The sequence below is a fragment of the Galleria mellonella genome, unplaced genomic scaffold, assembly GCF_026898425.1.
Source record: "Galleria mellonella isolate WM207_F2 unplaced genomic scaffold, CSIRO_AGI_GalMel_v1 utg352, whole genome shotgun sequence".
NCBI lineage: Eukaryota > Metazoa > Arthropoda > Insecta > Lepidoptera > Pyralidae > Galleria > Galleria mellonella.
Genome location: NW_026442084.1, coordinates 5,354,383 through 5,372,559, shown reverse-complemented (window position 1 = coordinate 5,372,559; position 18,177 = coordinate 5,354,383). Strand labels below are relative to the sequence as shown.

Below are 18,177 nucleotides of genomic sequence, written 5' to 3'. Positions count from 1 at the left end.
ATGGCAGCGGTGGGATTCGAACCCACGCCCCCGAAGAGACTGGTGCCTTAAACCAGCGCCTTAGACCGCTCGGCCACGCTACCTCATATTCAGTGTTTCGAAATTACTGTACACTTTTTATAAATATCATATACGGTAAGTGTACAATAAGCTAATTATGTATACTAATGAATTTTGTATACACTCATTATTAAAATAAAAACATATATTTAAAATATTTTAATAATGAAAAATACGTATAAGTCTCTTATATTCTTAAGCTAAACCAGTCGCTATAAAATTTGTTATTCGTAGACAGAGGTATTATATGGAATGGAGAAGGACATAGGATTCTATTTATACCGGTCAATGATGCTCACTGTCCAGTATCGCGGCCACGCGGACAAAGTCACGGGTATAAGCCAGTATAATAGACACTCGTACTAGTAGATATAAATGCCATGCTGCCCATGATACTCTCCACTATCTATTCCTGATGATAGATCTCACGATTCTTATATCTTGATCCTCGTCTTTCACGTCAAGTGACTGGCCCGATTTCCATGTAATTTTTGATAAATGGTACGTGACAGTGCGCTGCGATTTGTACGTGACATTTGCCATCTTTCCATTATCAGATACAATAATGATGAGTTGTCAGTATTGAGATGCGAATTGATTATTCAATTGTGAAAGTAATTGACTGATTGATAAAGTGTTTCTGTAACGGAGATATGAGGTTACATACGTACGAAAATTATAGACGAACTTTTTTTTAAGTTGGTTACATGTTATAGTAGATAGTTTTAGAGATAAGTCGATTTTGTCCCAGAATGAAGGGACGTCAATCTTATAACAAAATAAATGAGTAATACCCATCACTCGTGTGAGAATGGCGCCCTTAGGTTTCAAGAGTTCCAAGGCTGCTTTCGTTGTACTAAAAAGCCACTAAGGTGGATTGTCAGATGACGGCTTTATATACCCTCCGAAGCACGAAGCAAACGACAGTCATTTTGTCCTTAAACAATTTATTTTTAATAATACTGTAGGATTGATTGTAGGGTTCATCTTATAAATATATTTAATCAATAATTAAAATATAAGAATTCTTTTACAATGAAACAAAATAAATTTTTAAATTGTCCAAGTTAATAAAACACCGCACCCAACAATCACAAAGCGCCTGCGCGACCTGCGCGCGCATCTTGCGAGTGAGTCCCGTTACCAAGCGTCATGATATAAATATATATATAACAAAATGTTTGCTTGTTTTTAAAATTTAATTTAATATATAAAATTCTCGTGTCACGGCGTTTGTTACCAAACTCCTTCGAAACGGCTTTACCGATTTATTCGGTAGGTCTGAGAATCTGGCCGATTCTCAGACCTATTTTTTATATTATTCTCACATCTATTTTTTATACCCATCACTGATAAGGGTGACGCACCCCTAAAAATTTTATTTTTTTATTTTTTTGTCAATTTTTTTTATTTTTATTTAAATATGATTTAGCATTGAAAATACATACAACTTTAAATTTTCGTCGATTTACGATCAACCCCTGTATTTTAATCGCGATTTTTATATTTCGCAATAAGTGGTAAAACAACGTTTACGGGGTCAGCTAGTTATATTATAAAAGTTGACATATATAATAAACATTGGTGCGTATTATCTCACCACAATACTCCTGAACCCTTCACGTTGACTAAGGAAACTTAATGATCGAGGGATGGGCAGTAACATCTAACTTAAAACATCAATAAAACCCAAACTGCGGTTGCAAATCCGCTTGCCAAGCATTACGACTTCTGACAAAATCCCCCCAATGGTAAACTGCCATTATAAACGGTCTCATGTTCAACAGTGGACAGATAACGGCAGGAATGAGGGGGGAAATGGATTGTTAGTAATGGAGACTGAGAATCCCATTGCTAGCAATATACCCAACCAGGTCGACATCTTCGCGGTTACCCCTGGAAACTATCATGGTCATTTCCTGATGAATTCATCATGATGGGCTAACTGGCCTGTTTTCATTCTCATCTATCACCCTTAACTGGTGCTCCGCCAGCGTATCCCGTTAGCGCAGGCGGGGTTACCATTCCATTTTCACCCATCAAACAAAAAAACGTCGGGAATGATGATGATAAAAATCATTAGATTGAATTAATTGATTTTTTAAGACATTTTCATTAAATTCATAATATTTCGTAAGCACCCATTACGTTTTAATGTAATAATTACTGGTTTACGCGAGCGCAAACCTGACTCACAGTCACACTCGTTCATAATTAATTAATCACGAATTGATACCGAAACTAGTCGAGCTTTGTCGATCTAATTACGCGTAAGTTAAACCGACAGTTATAATATTAAAATGTAATTATATATGTATTAAATAACAATGAAAATTTATTATAATTAAGCAATAATAATTATAAAAATTTGTACCGTGTGCGTGGCACGTATTATTCAGTAATTGTAGTGCAAAATTAACAAAAATAAATGCTCTGTTTATCGGAACTATGTTATTTCTTATACTAAGTCACGTACTTATTAAGGGAGGGAGGGGGGGGTATTGTTTTAATAATGGTTACAGCTTCACATTAGTAAAATTTAAAACAAAGACTCTTCATGTCATAACTGGACGTTTTGGAACAGGTTTTTATGCAACGTAGAAGGAAAAACAAGTGGATGACTCAGCTGATGGAAAGAAAAAAATCATTACCAGAGGAAGACTTTGTACAAAAGTCGATTGCATGGGTACCTCTGTCCCATTCGTGTTTCAACCGTGAAGCAGTTGTGTTTGCATGGCTGTGTTTCGGTTTGAAGGGTGGGGATATGGCGTGAATTTACAGGGTACAGAGGAATAACATCTGAGTCCTCAGGAATGGCAACGCATGGGAGGTATCATGGGCGAAACAGTATACTCTATTATGTCCATGGTACTGCTCATGTTTATTGGCGACGGTTACCACTTTCCATCAGGTGGACCGTCAGCTTGTTTGCCATTCTAAGTTGTATAAAAAAAAAACTTGAAGAAAGAAGAGTGGAAAGAAAGTAACCATTGTCTATAGTCTTCAACGGCGTGGACATCACAGAAAATACTGTGACACCCTTTATAGGGTTATCATGCCTGAGGACTATGGTGTTATGCCTTTGTCTGTACTCTGTAATTCCACTGCTATATTCCACTCTTTCAAGCGAAATACACTCATGCAAATATAGCCGCTATAAGACAGAAAAACAGAGAGGGATCTTTGCCCAGCGGTGGGATGTCAATTGTTTAATACTTTCAATTTTTCAATTCAATTTATTCATAAACAATGTTACATTAGATTGAACATTATTCTATTTTTTTATTTTTTTTTAATGGATGATAATGGAATAGTAACCCCACCCGCGGTATACACCGGCGGGGCACCAGTGAAGGATGATAGGCGCGGATGAAGCAGGGCAATTAGCCTATCGTGACGAATTCAACAAGAATTGTTCACGGTGGTTTCCGGGGAGAACCACGTAGAGATCGACCTAATAAGGATATTGCTAGCAATGGGGCTGTCAAACTCCATTGCTAACAATCCTTTTCCCCCCTACATTATTCTATTAATATTATAAATGAGAAAGTTTGTAATAATGAATGTATGGATGCATGTTTGTTACTCTTTTACGCAAAAACTATTGAACGGATTTAAAAGAAATTTGGTACACGAGGTACAGGGTATATCATAATTTAGCATACTGAATACTTTATGCTTTAAATTAATGTGAAAATTTTTGACTTTTTAAAATTTACTTTTTATTTTATTTTTAAATGTCCTATACATAAACGGTATAGGACATTTAAAAATAAAAATGTATAAGTACTCGTAATTTAAACTTGGATTCTGGACATTAAGAGGTCATCACTCATTTCGATATCAGTCATATCGGTTGGATGGATATCGATATATATATATATATATATATATATATATATATATATATATATATATATATATATATATATATATATATATATATATATATATATATATATATATATATATATATATATATATATATATATATATATATATAATGCTGAGTTGGGGGAGAAGGGATTGTTAGTAATGGCGAGGTTAGTCCCCATTGCTAACAATATACCTTCTCAGGTCGACCTCCACGCGGTTCCTCCTGGAAACCATCGTGACTAATTTATCGTTAAATTTGTCACGATGGGCTAAGTGAGCTGCCTTTTCACCTTCACCAATCATCCCTCACTAGTGCCTCACCGGCGTATACCGATAGCGCAGGCGGGGTTATCATCTTATTGTCATCCATAAAAAAAATGTTGAGTTGGGTTTACATAAATACTGCAGATATACCTTCGCGAAGATGAAGTCACGGGTAAAAACCAATAATAAATAATTCATAGACAAAAAATCTTCAGGATATTATCAATATTTTCGCCGTGTAAATGTACAGACAAAGAAAAAAAATATTTGAGTTTATCAATATAGAAGAAAGTTAATTATATACGTGGATCCTTGTCGAGCGGTCCCAAAGCGTGGTACACTTGAAATTGATTGTATGTATGTCATTTTCGAGTGTTTATGTGTTTAGTTATCGGTTGCTTTCCAACGTTATCAGGACATTTAGAAACGTTTATCGTCCACGTACCACTCGACGTGATCCCAAGTCCTCAACAGTCAAGCCCTGACATGAATTATTAACGTCAACAACGATTGCCAACTTCTCATTAGAGTAAAATCATCAACATCATTCCGGCTGTTAACAGTTCACTGCTGGCCCCCCCAGCAGCAAGGGATTGTTAGTAATGGAGATTAAAGGCCCTGTTACTAGCAATGTACCCAACCAGGTCGACCTCGCGATGGTCCCCTTGGAAACCATCGTGCTGGAGACCAGGTGTATTCATCACGATGGGCTAACTGAATTGCCTTTTTCATTCTCACCTATCATTCCTCGCTGGTGCCCCGCCGGCGTTTACCGATAGCGTAAGCGGGGTTACCATTCCATTATCAACCATTAAAAACTGTTTACTGACTTTTGATAGGGTATATTGCTGACAATGGGTTTGTTAGATTCTCATTACTAACAACCCCTTTCCTCTTCGGTGATAAAATTAGGTTTTTTTAATGGGTAATAATGGTATGGTAACCCCGTCTGTGCTATTGATATACACTGGCGGGGCACCAGTGATAGATGACTGATGAGGATGAAAGCAGGTCAGTTAGCCTATCCTGACGAATTCAACTAGAATTAGCCACGATGGTTTCCAGGGGGAATCACGTGGAGGTCGACCTGACAGGGTATATTGCTAGTAATGGGATTCTCAGTCTCCATTACTAACAATCCTATTCCCCCCGATGAAGCCAGGTTAGTTAATTTATAAGAAGTTTCCATAGGGGACTACGTAGAGGTTGACCTGGCAGAATATTAATGTCATAGACGTATTTGAGGGGGGAGAGAGCATGTGCGCTGTGATTTTGTGTCATAAAATGCGACATAAATCTTGGCCAAATTAAAATGGAACATTATTAACAAACTTTTTCGTTTAAAAACGAAACCATCTAAATCCTTCTTAAAGTCGGAAGAAATAAAGAGGCAATTCAAAAAGTTATGAAGTTGTGAAGCACGGACAAGTCAAAGGGCAATAGAACAAGGGGTCTACCATGAAATGAAACTCGGAAACTTCGGGCTCAATTTCGAGTTTTTGTTCGTATTGAAATTGGCCCAGTAAATGGAGCTTGACATTTCTTTTATCATAAATCCTACAATAAATAAGACTAATAGTCTAAGGGAACGATATTTTAATATTTTTAAACGGGTATGTATTATGTAATTTTAACATCAAATTTGTTTCGTTCGGCCCCGAAATTTCGGAAAATATTTCTTGGTAGGCTTTCTGATACTTTGCTGAACTAGGTGCTATCTTGTCATTTTACTTCTGATAGTAATAAGGTTGGCCAATTTTCGAATGTTGGCAGTCACACATATACTAATGGTAGCGGAATTAAACGGAATAATTCTAATTAAATAACCAATGTATACTCGTGTATTAAATCAGTTTTCGCCGTGTCTTCCTCGGCATAGAATAGGCCATCCCTGCCTTTCCTGTGGGTGTCGTAAGACGTAACTATGGGAGGACGAGAGATCAGTAGCGTTCTTCTTAAATCATCCTCAAAGGTGTAATTGCGGTTGCCAACCCGCCTGTCAAGCGTGACAACTGCTGGCAAAACTCCCCTTACGGGCAAGGCTTATGTTCAGCAGTGGACAGTTAACGGCTGAAATAATAATATTGAATTAGTTAAAGCATTTTGGTTCAGTCAGTGTCAGTAACATACATACACAAATAATGGTATGTTTTTTTTTATGGATGATAATGGAATGGTAACCCCACCCGCGCTATCGGTATACACCGGCGGGGTACCAGTGAAGGATGATAGGTGAGGAGATGAAGTAGCAATAATGGTATGTTGTAAGGTAAATAATAAATGTGATGTTAAAAAAATAGGTAAATTTTGAAGACAATGTAACACAACTATGTTCTTGTAGATCAGAATACAAAGGACGTAAATATTTTCAAGGTTGGTATTGTTTGCTTTCACCATTCGTTGGCACAACTATGAGGTGTAGGGCATCTGTAAAATTCTAACATGAGTCAGTAAATACATGATGACTAAGTGGTAATACAGATAGTTCAACAATTCAGCCGTTAACTGTCCACTGCTGAGGGGGGGGGGGGGAAGGGACTGTTAGTAATAGAGAGTAAGGCCCAATTGCCTTTTCCATAAGGAATGTTTTGCCAGTAATTGTCACGCTTGGCAGACGGGTTGACAGTCGCAGTTAGGCTTTTAGAGGTATTTTAAGAGAGACCTTGCTGCCCATCCCTTGACCATTAAGTTCCTTTAGTCGTATCTTACGACACCTACGGAAAAGGAAGGGTTGCCGGGTCACTTCTCTCTTTTTTTTAAATTTTTTTATACAATTTAGAATGGCAAACAAGCTGACGGCCCACCTGATGGAAAGTGGTAACCGTCATCTATAGACATGAGCAGTACAATGGACATAACAGAGTATACTGTTTCGCCCATGATACCCCCCATGCGTTGCCATTCCTGAGGACTCAGGTGCTATTCCTCTGTACCCAGTAAATTCACGCCATATCCCACCCTTCAAACCGAAACACAGCCATGCAAACACAACTGCGTCACGGTAGAAACACGAATAGGATAGAGGTACCCAAGCAATCGACTTTTGTACAAAGTCTCCCTCTGGTGACTATATGGATAGTATCTCAGTCAATTATTATATATTAGTATATATATATATATATATATATATATATATATATATATATATATATATATATATATATATATATCAATTAGAATATCTATATATTGGTCCAATAACGAATATGTTAAATATTAAGTTTCTTTAGTCGCCTTGTATGACACCCACAGGAAACGAAGGGTTGCCAACCCTAATTTAAACTACTATACAATAAAAGCAGGCTGTCCGCATCTATCATTTTCTCCACTTATTATTTCTAAACCATTTAACGGTATTATATTATGACCGTGAAAACATACGATATCGTGCCGTGATACGATAAATTAGAAAACTGCAAGGAGCCTTGCGGTGAAGTGTGGAAGTAAATTACGTGAAGCAGCTGTGTTTGCATGGCTGTGTTTCGATTTTAAGGCTGGGATATGGCGTGAATTTACTGGGCACAAAGGAATAACATCTGAGTCCTCATGAATGGCAACGCATGGGGGGTATCATGGGCGAAACAGTATACTCTGTTATGTCCATGGTACTGCTCATGTCTATGGGCGAGGGTTATCACTTTTCATCAGGTGGACCGTCGGCTTGTTTGCCATTCTAAGTTGTATAAAAAAAAAAATAAACGTAGGCTGACGGCACTGAGCGCAAAGGGAAAATCCCTGTTGGAAGAAATCAATACTCATTCATTCATTTTATAGCATAATACGCATTTTCCTCTACTCAGCATTGTACCTGACATGCATAATGATGTATAGGGAATTACATGTTAGCTATGCAACAGAAACAATGTAAATCGTAAATAATTTTGGGCTTTTTTTTCTATCGATGATAATGAAATGGTAACCCCGCCTGGGCTATCGGTATACACTGGCGGGGCACCAGTGAGAAATGATAGGTGAGGATGAAAAGGCAGGTCAGTTAGCCCATCGTGACAAATTCAACGATAAATTAGTCACGATGGTTTCTAGGGGGAACCGTGTGGAAGTCGACCTAATGGGGTATATTAGGGGGAAAAGGGGGTTTGACAGCCCCATTGTTGGCATGGACAAATAGTAAACTCTGTTATGTCCATGGTACTACTCATGTCTATAGGCGACTGTTACCACTTTCCATCAAGTGGGCCGTCAGCTTGTTTGCGATTCTAAGTTGTATAAAAAAAATACCATTTATTATTCTTTTTCATCGTTTTCATCCTCTGGAAGTTGTAAGGAAGTAAATTTCACTAGTTTTTACCAATCGGTTACATTGAAGGGAATCTATGAGGGATGTTAGCTAAAAATAAACTTAGGTCAGTCGCGACAAATTTAACAATAACTAACTACGATGTTTTGTTGGGAGAACCGCGTGGAGGTCGACTTAACAGGGTATATTGCTAGCAATGGGATCTAACTACCCCATTACTAAGCTTCTTGACAAAATGTATTTGTTTACACCAGGTATTTCCATCGTCAGAAGAAAGATATTTAATCAAATTTACCGTGGCGTAAACATACTTAAGGAAAACTCAGGAAATGAAGGATTTACTGCAGATAAGCAAACTATGTAGGTATATACAGTCATCATTGAAATGAGCGTTTTATCATAATGTTCAGGTAATTTATTGGTATTTACATGTATTTACCTTGAAATACTAAATAGGGCATTTTATTTGTATGACTCGGCTACAAATTGGACAAGACTTATTTTCTACATTTGTGGCTCTCTTTTTCTTATTTTTTATTGGATAAAAATGAAATGGTAACTCCGCTTTTTCGGCAGTGAGAAATGATAGGCGAGAATTTTTTTTTTCATACAACTTAGAATGGCAAACAAGCTGACGGCCCACCTGATGGAAAGTGGTAACCGTCGACTATAGACATGAGCAATACTATGGACATAACAGAGTATACTGTTTCGCCCCTGATACCCCCCATGCTTTGCCATTCCTTAGGACTCAGGTGTTATTCCTCCGTACCCAGTAAATTGGTTAACTATTTATTCAATCCGGTCATTAACGGTTAACATTTAGACTTTCACAATGCATGCTTTATGGTTTACGAGTAGGTATAAGAGACCAGCGTTAACGACACCATTTTGGTGAACTACAATAACTTAACTGGATTTATCATCATCACCTTTATGTCAGTCGTCTACTATCCACTGCTAAATATCTTCCCCAAAAAGGGGATTTTGCCAGTAGTTGCTACATTTGGCGGTTTTTTATCTTTTTTTTAATCGATGATTATGGTATGGTAACCCCGCCTGCGCTATCGGTATACGCTGGCGGGGCACCAGTGGGAGGTGATAAGTGAGGATGAAAGCGGGTCAGTTAGCCCATCGTGAAAAAATTCACGAGAATTAACCACGATGGTTTCCAGGGGGAACCGCGTGGAAGTCGACCTGGTAGGGTACATTGCTACCAATGGAGCTGTTAGACCCCATTACTAACAATTCATTTCCCCTCCCGCTTGGCGGGTAGGCAACCGCAGTTAGGCTTTGGTGGTGTTTTAAGAGGGACTCTGGTGCACATTTCTCAATTATTAAAACCTGTAAGACATAGTTTTGTTAACTTGATAAGTAAGTACTTATCTATTTATAATTATTTCACCTATTTATCAATTCATTCAATTTAATGATAGCGTTTTTGAAACCAGAAAAATTAAGTATTATTTAATCTGATTACACGTAAGTCACCGATTAGTGGGTTACAATTATTTTGTTTAATTTCGCTATCATTAGTATGCGTGTGACTGCCAACATTGGACGATTGGGGGGAAAGGGATTGTTAGTAATGGAGAATGAGAATCCTATTGCTAGCAATGTACCCAACCAGGTTAACCTCCTCGCGGTTCTCCCTGGAAACTATCATGGTTAATTCCTGATGAATTCATCATGATGGGCTAACTGGCCTGTTTTCATTCTCATCTATCACCCTTCACTGGTGCTCCGCCAGCGTATCCCGTTAGCGCAGGCAGGATTACCATACCATTTTCATCCATCAAAAAAAAAACATATTGGGGTAATATATAGATGTTGCAAAAAGAAAAAAATTGGACGATTAACTACTATTAAAAAAATATCTCTAAGCACCCAGTGATATAGATTTCCGCAAAATAACATCTAGTTCTGTAAAATACTTACACACACATCAATCTGGTCATTTTTAAAAGAAAATATGATTGTGGAATCGTACAAATTGGCATTCGTAGATTACAGTAATCCCTTTCCATAAGGCGGACTGTATAATTGGCATTGTACAAAATAATATGACATTAGAAAATAAATTTACATTGTAAACTACATACTTCATAATCTAAATTTATACACATTAAATTAAATTTATATTGATTGATTATGTAAAAAAGAAAAAAAAAAACATATTAACACACAAGTTAGAATGGTAGACAAGTAGGTCATTCACCTAGACAATATAAGCTCGAAGCGGATTTGATCTGACACTCACTGTCATCAAAAGAAATTCTAATTATATATATATATATATATGTATATATATATATATGTGTGTGTGTGTGTGTGTGTGTGTGTGTGTGTGTGTGTATATATATATGTTTTAAGTACATGTAATTGGTTGTACAACGTGCGATAATACTCTGATAATACTCTAAACTGGATATAACTTAGATTAGAATATTTACGTTTTAAATATTTGTCTTTTTAAAATGCAGTATTGTATAATAATCACAAATATCTAATTAAACCCAAATAAAGCTCGAGAAGTTCACGAATTTAACTTAATATTATAACAAATACGTGTTTTTTTTTTGTTATTTTTGCATTTTCAATTCTATATAAATTCAGAAGTCTCACACGCACACATTTATACGCACACAAGAATAAATAAAGTTCTATCAACTGAATGGCATGCAGTTCAATGATGGTGCATTCAACTCTCAACTCTCAAGTTGCTCGAAGCATGGGAGGCTTTACGTTTTTTGTTCTTTTCGTCTTGTTTCTTTGGGAAAAATGTTCCGTTTGTTTTGTAGAATACTCTTCTAAAAGAGCATTAAATAAATGATCTCGGTGTTACTCTGTGAGTTTTTTTTAAGTGGGTTTTAAAAAAAGGGTGGAATTTCTCAATTCCACTGTATTTTTTGCATATTACATTATATATTTTAAACTAGTAATCCGCTCCCATTTCGCACGGGTGAAATGTAGAAGTGTAGTCTAAATAGCTTTCCAAACTGTAAGTAATTTTTAATTTTAATTTTTTTTTTTATATATTGAAATGGTTATAAAAAGTTATCTGTATACCTAATATAGAATGCCATGGCTAACTTTTTTGTAGTCCATATATATGTACATATATTTCAGATGAAAGCTCTTAGGTAACTTAATTTCATCCAACCTCTTGAACAATTATCGTCATATTTCAACAAATTAACAATAAACAGTATTAAACTATACTATTAGCCGTGTGGTCCCGGCATAGAACAGGCCACCCTTTCCTATCCCGTTGGTATCGTAAGAGCCGACTAAGGAAGGGCGAGGAAAGGACAGCAGCGTCCCTCTTAAAACATCTCTAAAGCCTGACTGTGGTTGACAATCCGCCTGCCAAGGGTGGCAACTACTGTCAAAACCCCACCAAAGGAGAAACTTATGATCAGCAGTGATCAGTTAAAGGCAGTTTTAAAGGTTAATATTAAACTATACATATAAACCTTCCTCTCGATCAGTCTATTTATTTATGAAAAGCGCAATAAAATATGTAGTTTAAAATATTCCAAAGTACAGACGACGGGAAGCGACTTTGTTTTATACTATGTACAGAGAATAATAATAAAATATATTGAGATATATTGTTTATGGTACCAATGTCATTGAGAGCGATGGCATAACAACTTACAAGCCATATCTATTGTGGTGCTGACAGACGGAGGGTCGGACAGGGTTTTGTATATTAAATAATAGTTTATAAAGCGTTTATGATGTACCGACTCATTCTTTAAAGAAAAAAAAAAAAAGAAAGTATCATTTTATATTTGTAACTACCTGTTTCTTGAAACTTCATCCGCCTGAATCATTATATAAAGTATTTTACGTGTTTATTTAGAATATAACCTACCCGTGTATCAAATTTTATTCGAAATTGTTCAGTAGTTTTTACTTGAAAGAGTAACAAGATTTCATCCATTTCATTGTTACTTTTCGCATTTATTGTATTAATAAAGTTTAGGTTAAGTAATTAGTAATGTAATTATAATAAGGTAATGTTATTATTATACTATAATGATAGTGATTATATCGATTTACCGTTTATGGACATAAGAATACAAATTCTTATGGCGTGAGTCAATGTCATAGTCAACTTGACAACATTGACTTTGTCACGCTGACGGACGAGTTGCCGCCTTTTTATAACTTAAAAATTACGATAGACTTCTGGCTGAATTTGTTAAGTATAAGAATCCTAAAAAGCAACCTTTATCTTTGCCTTTTTAAAAAGTTACATCGCATTAATTATCCAGTGACGTATCTGCGAACTCGCTTAAACTTTAACACAACGAATGTTTTTTGTAACTCTCAGATTACAAATGTCGAATTTCGAACTAAAATTAAAAATAAAATTTTATTTTTAATTTAAGAACAATCTTGGTAATATTAAATATGACCAGTATTATTGATAACCTTCCTGTATGCCACATCGACGCAGCGTATACAAGATTTCGGGAACATTACCTTTTTGTATTATGGGCGGGTATAGTATATCTGTATATTGTAGTTACAACATCTAACATATATATCACCCAAATATGTTTTTTTTTTGATGGGTGACAATGGTAATGGTATGGTAACCTCGCCTGCGCTAACGGGATATCAGTTATTCAATATATAATATCGAAGTGAAGAGTCTAATTGAAATTAATATCTAACCGGTATGGGCAATATCAAAATCGGTGATGATCTTTTTCCCACCATAAATATTCAGAGGAACCCAATATATAGATATTGGAGTAATACCGATATACTTATACCGATTTTGTTTTGTTATTTTTTTTTTGTTCGATTAATACCTTACGACTCCGTAATCAAACTGGACTTTACGTAAGGACAATGGGCAGCTGACGCAAACGCATTACCTACATTATGCTTTATTTACTTAATTTTTTTTTTAATGGATGATAATGGAATGGTAACCCCACCCGTGCTATTGGTATACACCGGTGGGGCACCAATGAAGGATGATAGGTGAGGATGAAGTAAGTCAGTTAGCCCATCGTGACGAATTCAACAAGAATTGTTCTCGATGGTTGCCAGGGGGAACCACGTGGATGTCGACCTAATAAGGCATATTGCTAGCAATGTGGCTGTCAAACTCCATTGCTAACAATCCTTTTCCCCCCGGTTGTTATGTGTGACCACGTAGAAGTTTTTCTGATTCTGTTACTAATAAATCCATGTCTCATAAAAATATATTTACTTAACCCATGTTCTTTAACCAAAGGTCGTCTATAAGAGATTGTCCTAGCGATGAGATGGCCTTTTGTACCTTTATATAAGTATTATATTTTAATCTGTACTTTATGCTACTGTATTTCACTTGAATTGTTTATATGTCATTCTTTATTTTTATATTTCTAGTGCAATGAAGAGTTAAATAAATAAATAAATAAATATCCCATAAAATATCCAGTGATCTGTGAAGTTGATATGGATACCAGAATACATTCTATCCTTTGTATGCTGCTAATACAATTGTTGTCACTTTGCCAGCTTGTTAGCCATCCCTAATATTCTATAGAAGAATCAAGTTATAATGTTATGCTTATTTTGTGCTCAAAACGATGAAAAAGTGATACTCACATTCGACAAATGGAATAAGTTATATTTAACAATCGGCTAATTTATTTTTAATCTGCCAGTCCGTGTACGCGAAGCAAAGCGCGAATAAAAAAAAAAAAAAGAAAAGTTCTTCAGTATAACAAAAATGATTCCCGGTTCACACGCTCGCATCGTGCGTTGACCGTGTCGTGCAAAACCGGTCCAACTGCGGCTTTATGCGAGTCACCCCCATCTGTTGGCGACGCGACGCTTTGTATTCTTATCATTATCAGCGATTGAGTTGTCCACCTGATATTAAAAGCATGGGACGGTTACCTGAACGACAGTTCCCTCGCGGTCGCGACTCCATACACACCTGCCGTGCTGTCACTTTTCGAATTTCGAAATCGAACTTTTCGCGCTACTAAAAATGTAAATGCATTTCTTTACAATTTCAAAAAACGAACACTTTGGAATGTAATTGATGTGCCAACTGGCCAGTGTAAATATTATTGTGTAAATATAATTATAAAAGTGTAAATAAGTAATTTTATTTATTTATTATTAGTGTGTGTGTGTGTATATTAATATATTAAATAAGCGTTTATAATAATTAATTTTTTTTTATAAAATCCTGTGATATTAGTAATAAGGGGACCAGAGATTACAAAACAGCAAGTGAGTATAATTTATGTCGTAATTTTTTTTTATGTACTAGTTTAGATTGCATGTTATTATTATTTTATTTTATGCGTTAATTATAGATGCATGTAAATTATTATAATAAATTATTATTATTTGTGTATAAGTATAATTATTATTATGTCAAATATTATTTCTGTGTAAAATAATAATAATAAGTTATAACTACATTGAAAAATATTGTTCGTGTCGTATTTTATACTTCCTCGAAGCATTCCTGTGTAACAAAAAAAAGTTATGCCTTATTGTTATTAATACGCCGGGTGTCGAATCAGGTAACGTCTGGATTTTACGAGATAAAAGAATCCTTGGCACTTATTTTAATTTTGAAATTTCTTTTATATTTCCTTTTTTGTAGTTCCTTTTATACTTTCAGTCGTTATTAAACAAAGAAGCTGGAAATATATAACTGAATGCTTTAAAAAAAAAGGCAAGTAGGTAGGTACTTGATAAAATTTATGACATAGTGGGGTAATTTTAAATTGTTTTTGTTGGTTATAATGTCAAAAGTAGAAGTACATAATAGGTATAATACCTACGTAATGCGATAAAAATAAAAATTCTAAATAAATTGTTTTATGTAATTATGTATATATTTAGTAATGTAGTTATGTCAATACTTACTTGTTAGTGAATTTCAATACCATGTAAGTGATTAGTAAGTACTTATCTAGTATGGATACAAGTCTTTTTTAATTATTATTTTTAATTTTTTTTTACTTTATAATATTATGTATTATAAACTATAATTTAACTTATATATTAATATATCATAAAAACAAAATTTGTCGTTTGTAAGCTATCCAAAGCTTTAGGCTTCATATCTCGAGTTCGGTTCTAGGCGACACAAACTGTGTGTCAATATAAGTTTTTAATTGATTCTCTGGTGAGGGAAAACACCGTTAACAAGTCAGGTTCATTCATGTCTGCTACGTGGGACTAAAATTTTTTTGGCTAATTGTGGTCATGTCGAGTATTACGTTCAACACAACGGCACCAGCCGACAAATGCCTCTGTCCACCCCATCAGGTATTACGGTCGTGAGCATATATTTTTTATTCATCATGAAATGGACACGAGGTCAAATCCAAAACGTGTCATTAAATAAATTGATTCAATATAAACACCTTTTGTAAATATACTTAACTATACAGGAGCTTTAAAATTTAAAAATATTAAAATATTAAGTATTATAATAAAAACATAACTATTGGAAAATAACTAAATTACATTTACAAGAAATAAAATATTGAAACAAAACATTGTCATAAAATTAATAACAAAAAATATTAGTGTATAAAAATGGTCGAAACTATCAGAAAGTCATTAAATATAACTAATAACAATTGCTTTGTCTATTATGAAACGGTTGTGTCCTAACCATTTGGTAATCACATGACTAAGCAACGCTTGTAGGTATTGTACATATTACATATAATAACAATATATTGATATTAGTTTTGTCTTTTTAAAGGAATCTATTAGCGAATCTATATTTTCAAAGAAATATGGAATTAAAAACCCTAAATATTATGTGTTATATTTTTAATAATAGATGGTTTATTTAATTATTTATTCTTTACTGTACACAAAACATACTGTTAATCACAATTCATTATAAACATAATGTACAAAGGCGAGCTTATCTCTAATAAGAGACTTCTTCCAGCAAAACCTTTTCATGTAAATTGTGTTGTTTTAAAAATAAAAATAGGCAGTCATACGATCTGCATATATTGCATAAACACATAAGATATAGGTATATACAAAAAATAATACAAACTACATATTATAAATTACATAAAATACATTATTGCAGAACCTTTATTCGTTACTCAGTCAGCCATTATTATACAATCTTATTAATCAACCAATCCGTGTCCACCTCTAGTGATGTACCATATACACTAGTGATGTGATTTTACAATAATTATGAACCTCCCATTTTAACAGATGAATGCGTTGTCAAAATTTTTGATATTTCTCTTCTCACGGTTATTTTTGGAAAAATCCCTCCACCATTATATTCACTTAATCGCCTCTTCCTACATCCAAGGGAAAGGAAGAGATGCCTTATTCTATGCTAGCACCATCAGCACATGGCAAAAGGAAACATAACTGTTATCAATTTTGAAATAATCGTTGCAAAATGATAGATAGATATTCTTTGATGTATGATGATGATATTGTATACAAAATTAAGCTGTGAAATAATTAACGAGGTATGTTAAATCGTTACACTACATCTGGTTCCCTATTAAAAACGATATGGTATTTAATGCAATATACAAAAATTTATTATAAAAAACTATACCAATTAATATTATAATAAAAGAATTTTAATTAAAAACATTATTTCATCATTAAACAGCTGTAGTAGTAGTTTGGTCATTATTCTATTGGCTTGTGTGTTTGTACATCTGAAATGCTGAAACGACAACAATATTGTTTTACATTACAATTGACACAAAAAATACAACGTATTGTGTAAACAATAATAATTAAAATGAACATATTTATGTACTAATAAGTTATTATCCTTATCTTTGTGTTCGTGAAAGCACTATATAAGTTTGACGTCATACGAAGGAACGGATCTTTAGCTAGTGTTGCCAGTTTGAGGAATGTTTTAGCAATTTAGGGTAATTAAGAAAAATATTTAGTAGTATTTAAAAAATCGTATGAGTTTAAATTATTGTATGATGAATTTATATGATTTGTAGAAGAAAAATTGACATTCAAAGTATATAGTCTATTTAAATAAAACTTCAATAAAGGTAAAAAAATATTAAAAAAATTTTGTTGGAAAAATGGAATAGTCAGAGAAAAAAAAATTGTCACAGGCACCTCACGTGTCACGGGGAATTTTGTGTAATACTACTTTGACGCTTGTAAAGCATATATTTGTATGTGTAATATTATGTGAAGGTTAGTCACTAGTAGTGACAAACAAAAAAAAATCCCACTGTATTTGTTTTTTTTTGTTTTCTCTTTGTAGTGATTACATGTTAAAATATTTTTTTGGTAATATTAAAATCTTAGTGCTTGAGTTAAAATAAACAATTTTATATTAAAAAAATTTCTTATTAAAATATAAATATTATATTCTAAAAATTTCCTAATTAAAATTCGAACCTTAATTACTCTGTCGGTAAGTACTTACTTTCAAATGAATTCACTTGTTAGTTAAGTAAATTAAGCATTTATTGATTAATAATCAATTAAGCATTTATTTAAACGAATTTGATAGTTATTAACTAATTGGCAAATATATGTATTTATTTTTTGATTCAAACAGTTTATTTCTACATTGGTTTTATAGTATTAATTATGTCACAGATATATAACTGGTTTCTAAAAAAAAAAACTGTATATGTTAATCATAACATTTAAAAAAAAAAAGTGTGGCAACATGTTCCATTTACAAAATTCAACCTGTA

At 34.1% G+C, this 18,177-nt stretch overlaps 1 protein-coding gene and 1 non-coding gene across 5 annotated transcripts in view; one reads left to right on the top strand and one right to left on the bottom strand.

The window, feature by feature from the left end:
* The window catches only part of LOC113519444 (solute carrier family 41 member 1), a 93,825-nt gene that overhangs the window by 3,696 nt on the left and 71,952 nt on the right, over positions 1 to 18,177 (top strand). The window contains exon 1 of one of the 4 annotated variants that reach the window (XM_052897173.1): positions 14,369 to 14,713. The exons of 1 other annotated variant lie outside the window; for it this stretch is intronic. The gene's annotated coding sequence lies outside the window, so the exon portion shown is untranslated. Of the gene's footprint in view, positions 1 to 14,368; positions 14,714 to 18,177 lie in introns of those variants that run through there. 2 more of the 4 variants (XM_052897171.1, XM_026904559.3) reach the window with 2 other exon arrangements.
* Trnal-aag (transfer RNA leucine (anticodon AAG)) lies at positions 2 to 83 on the bottom strand. Its single transcript has one exon. It is a non-coding gene; the product is annotated as a tRNA-Leu (tRNA).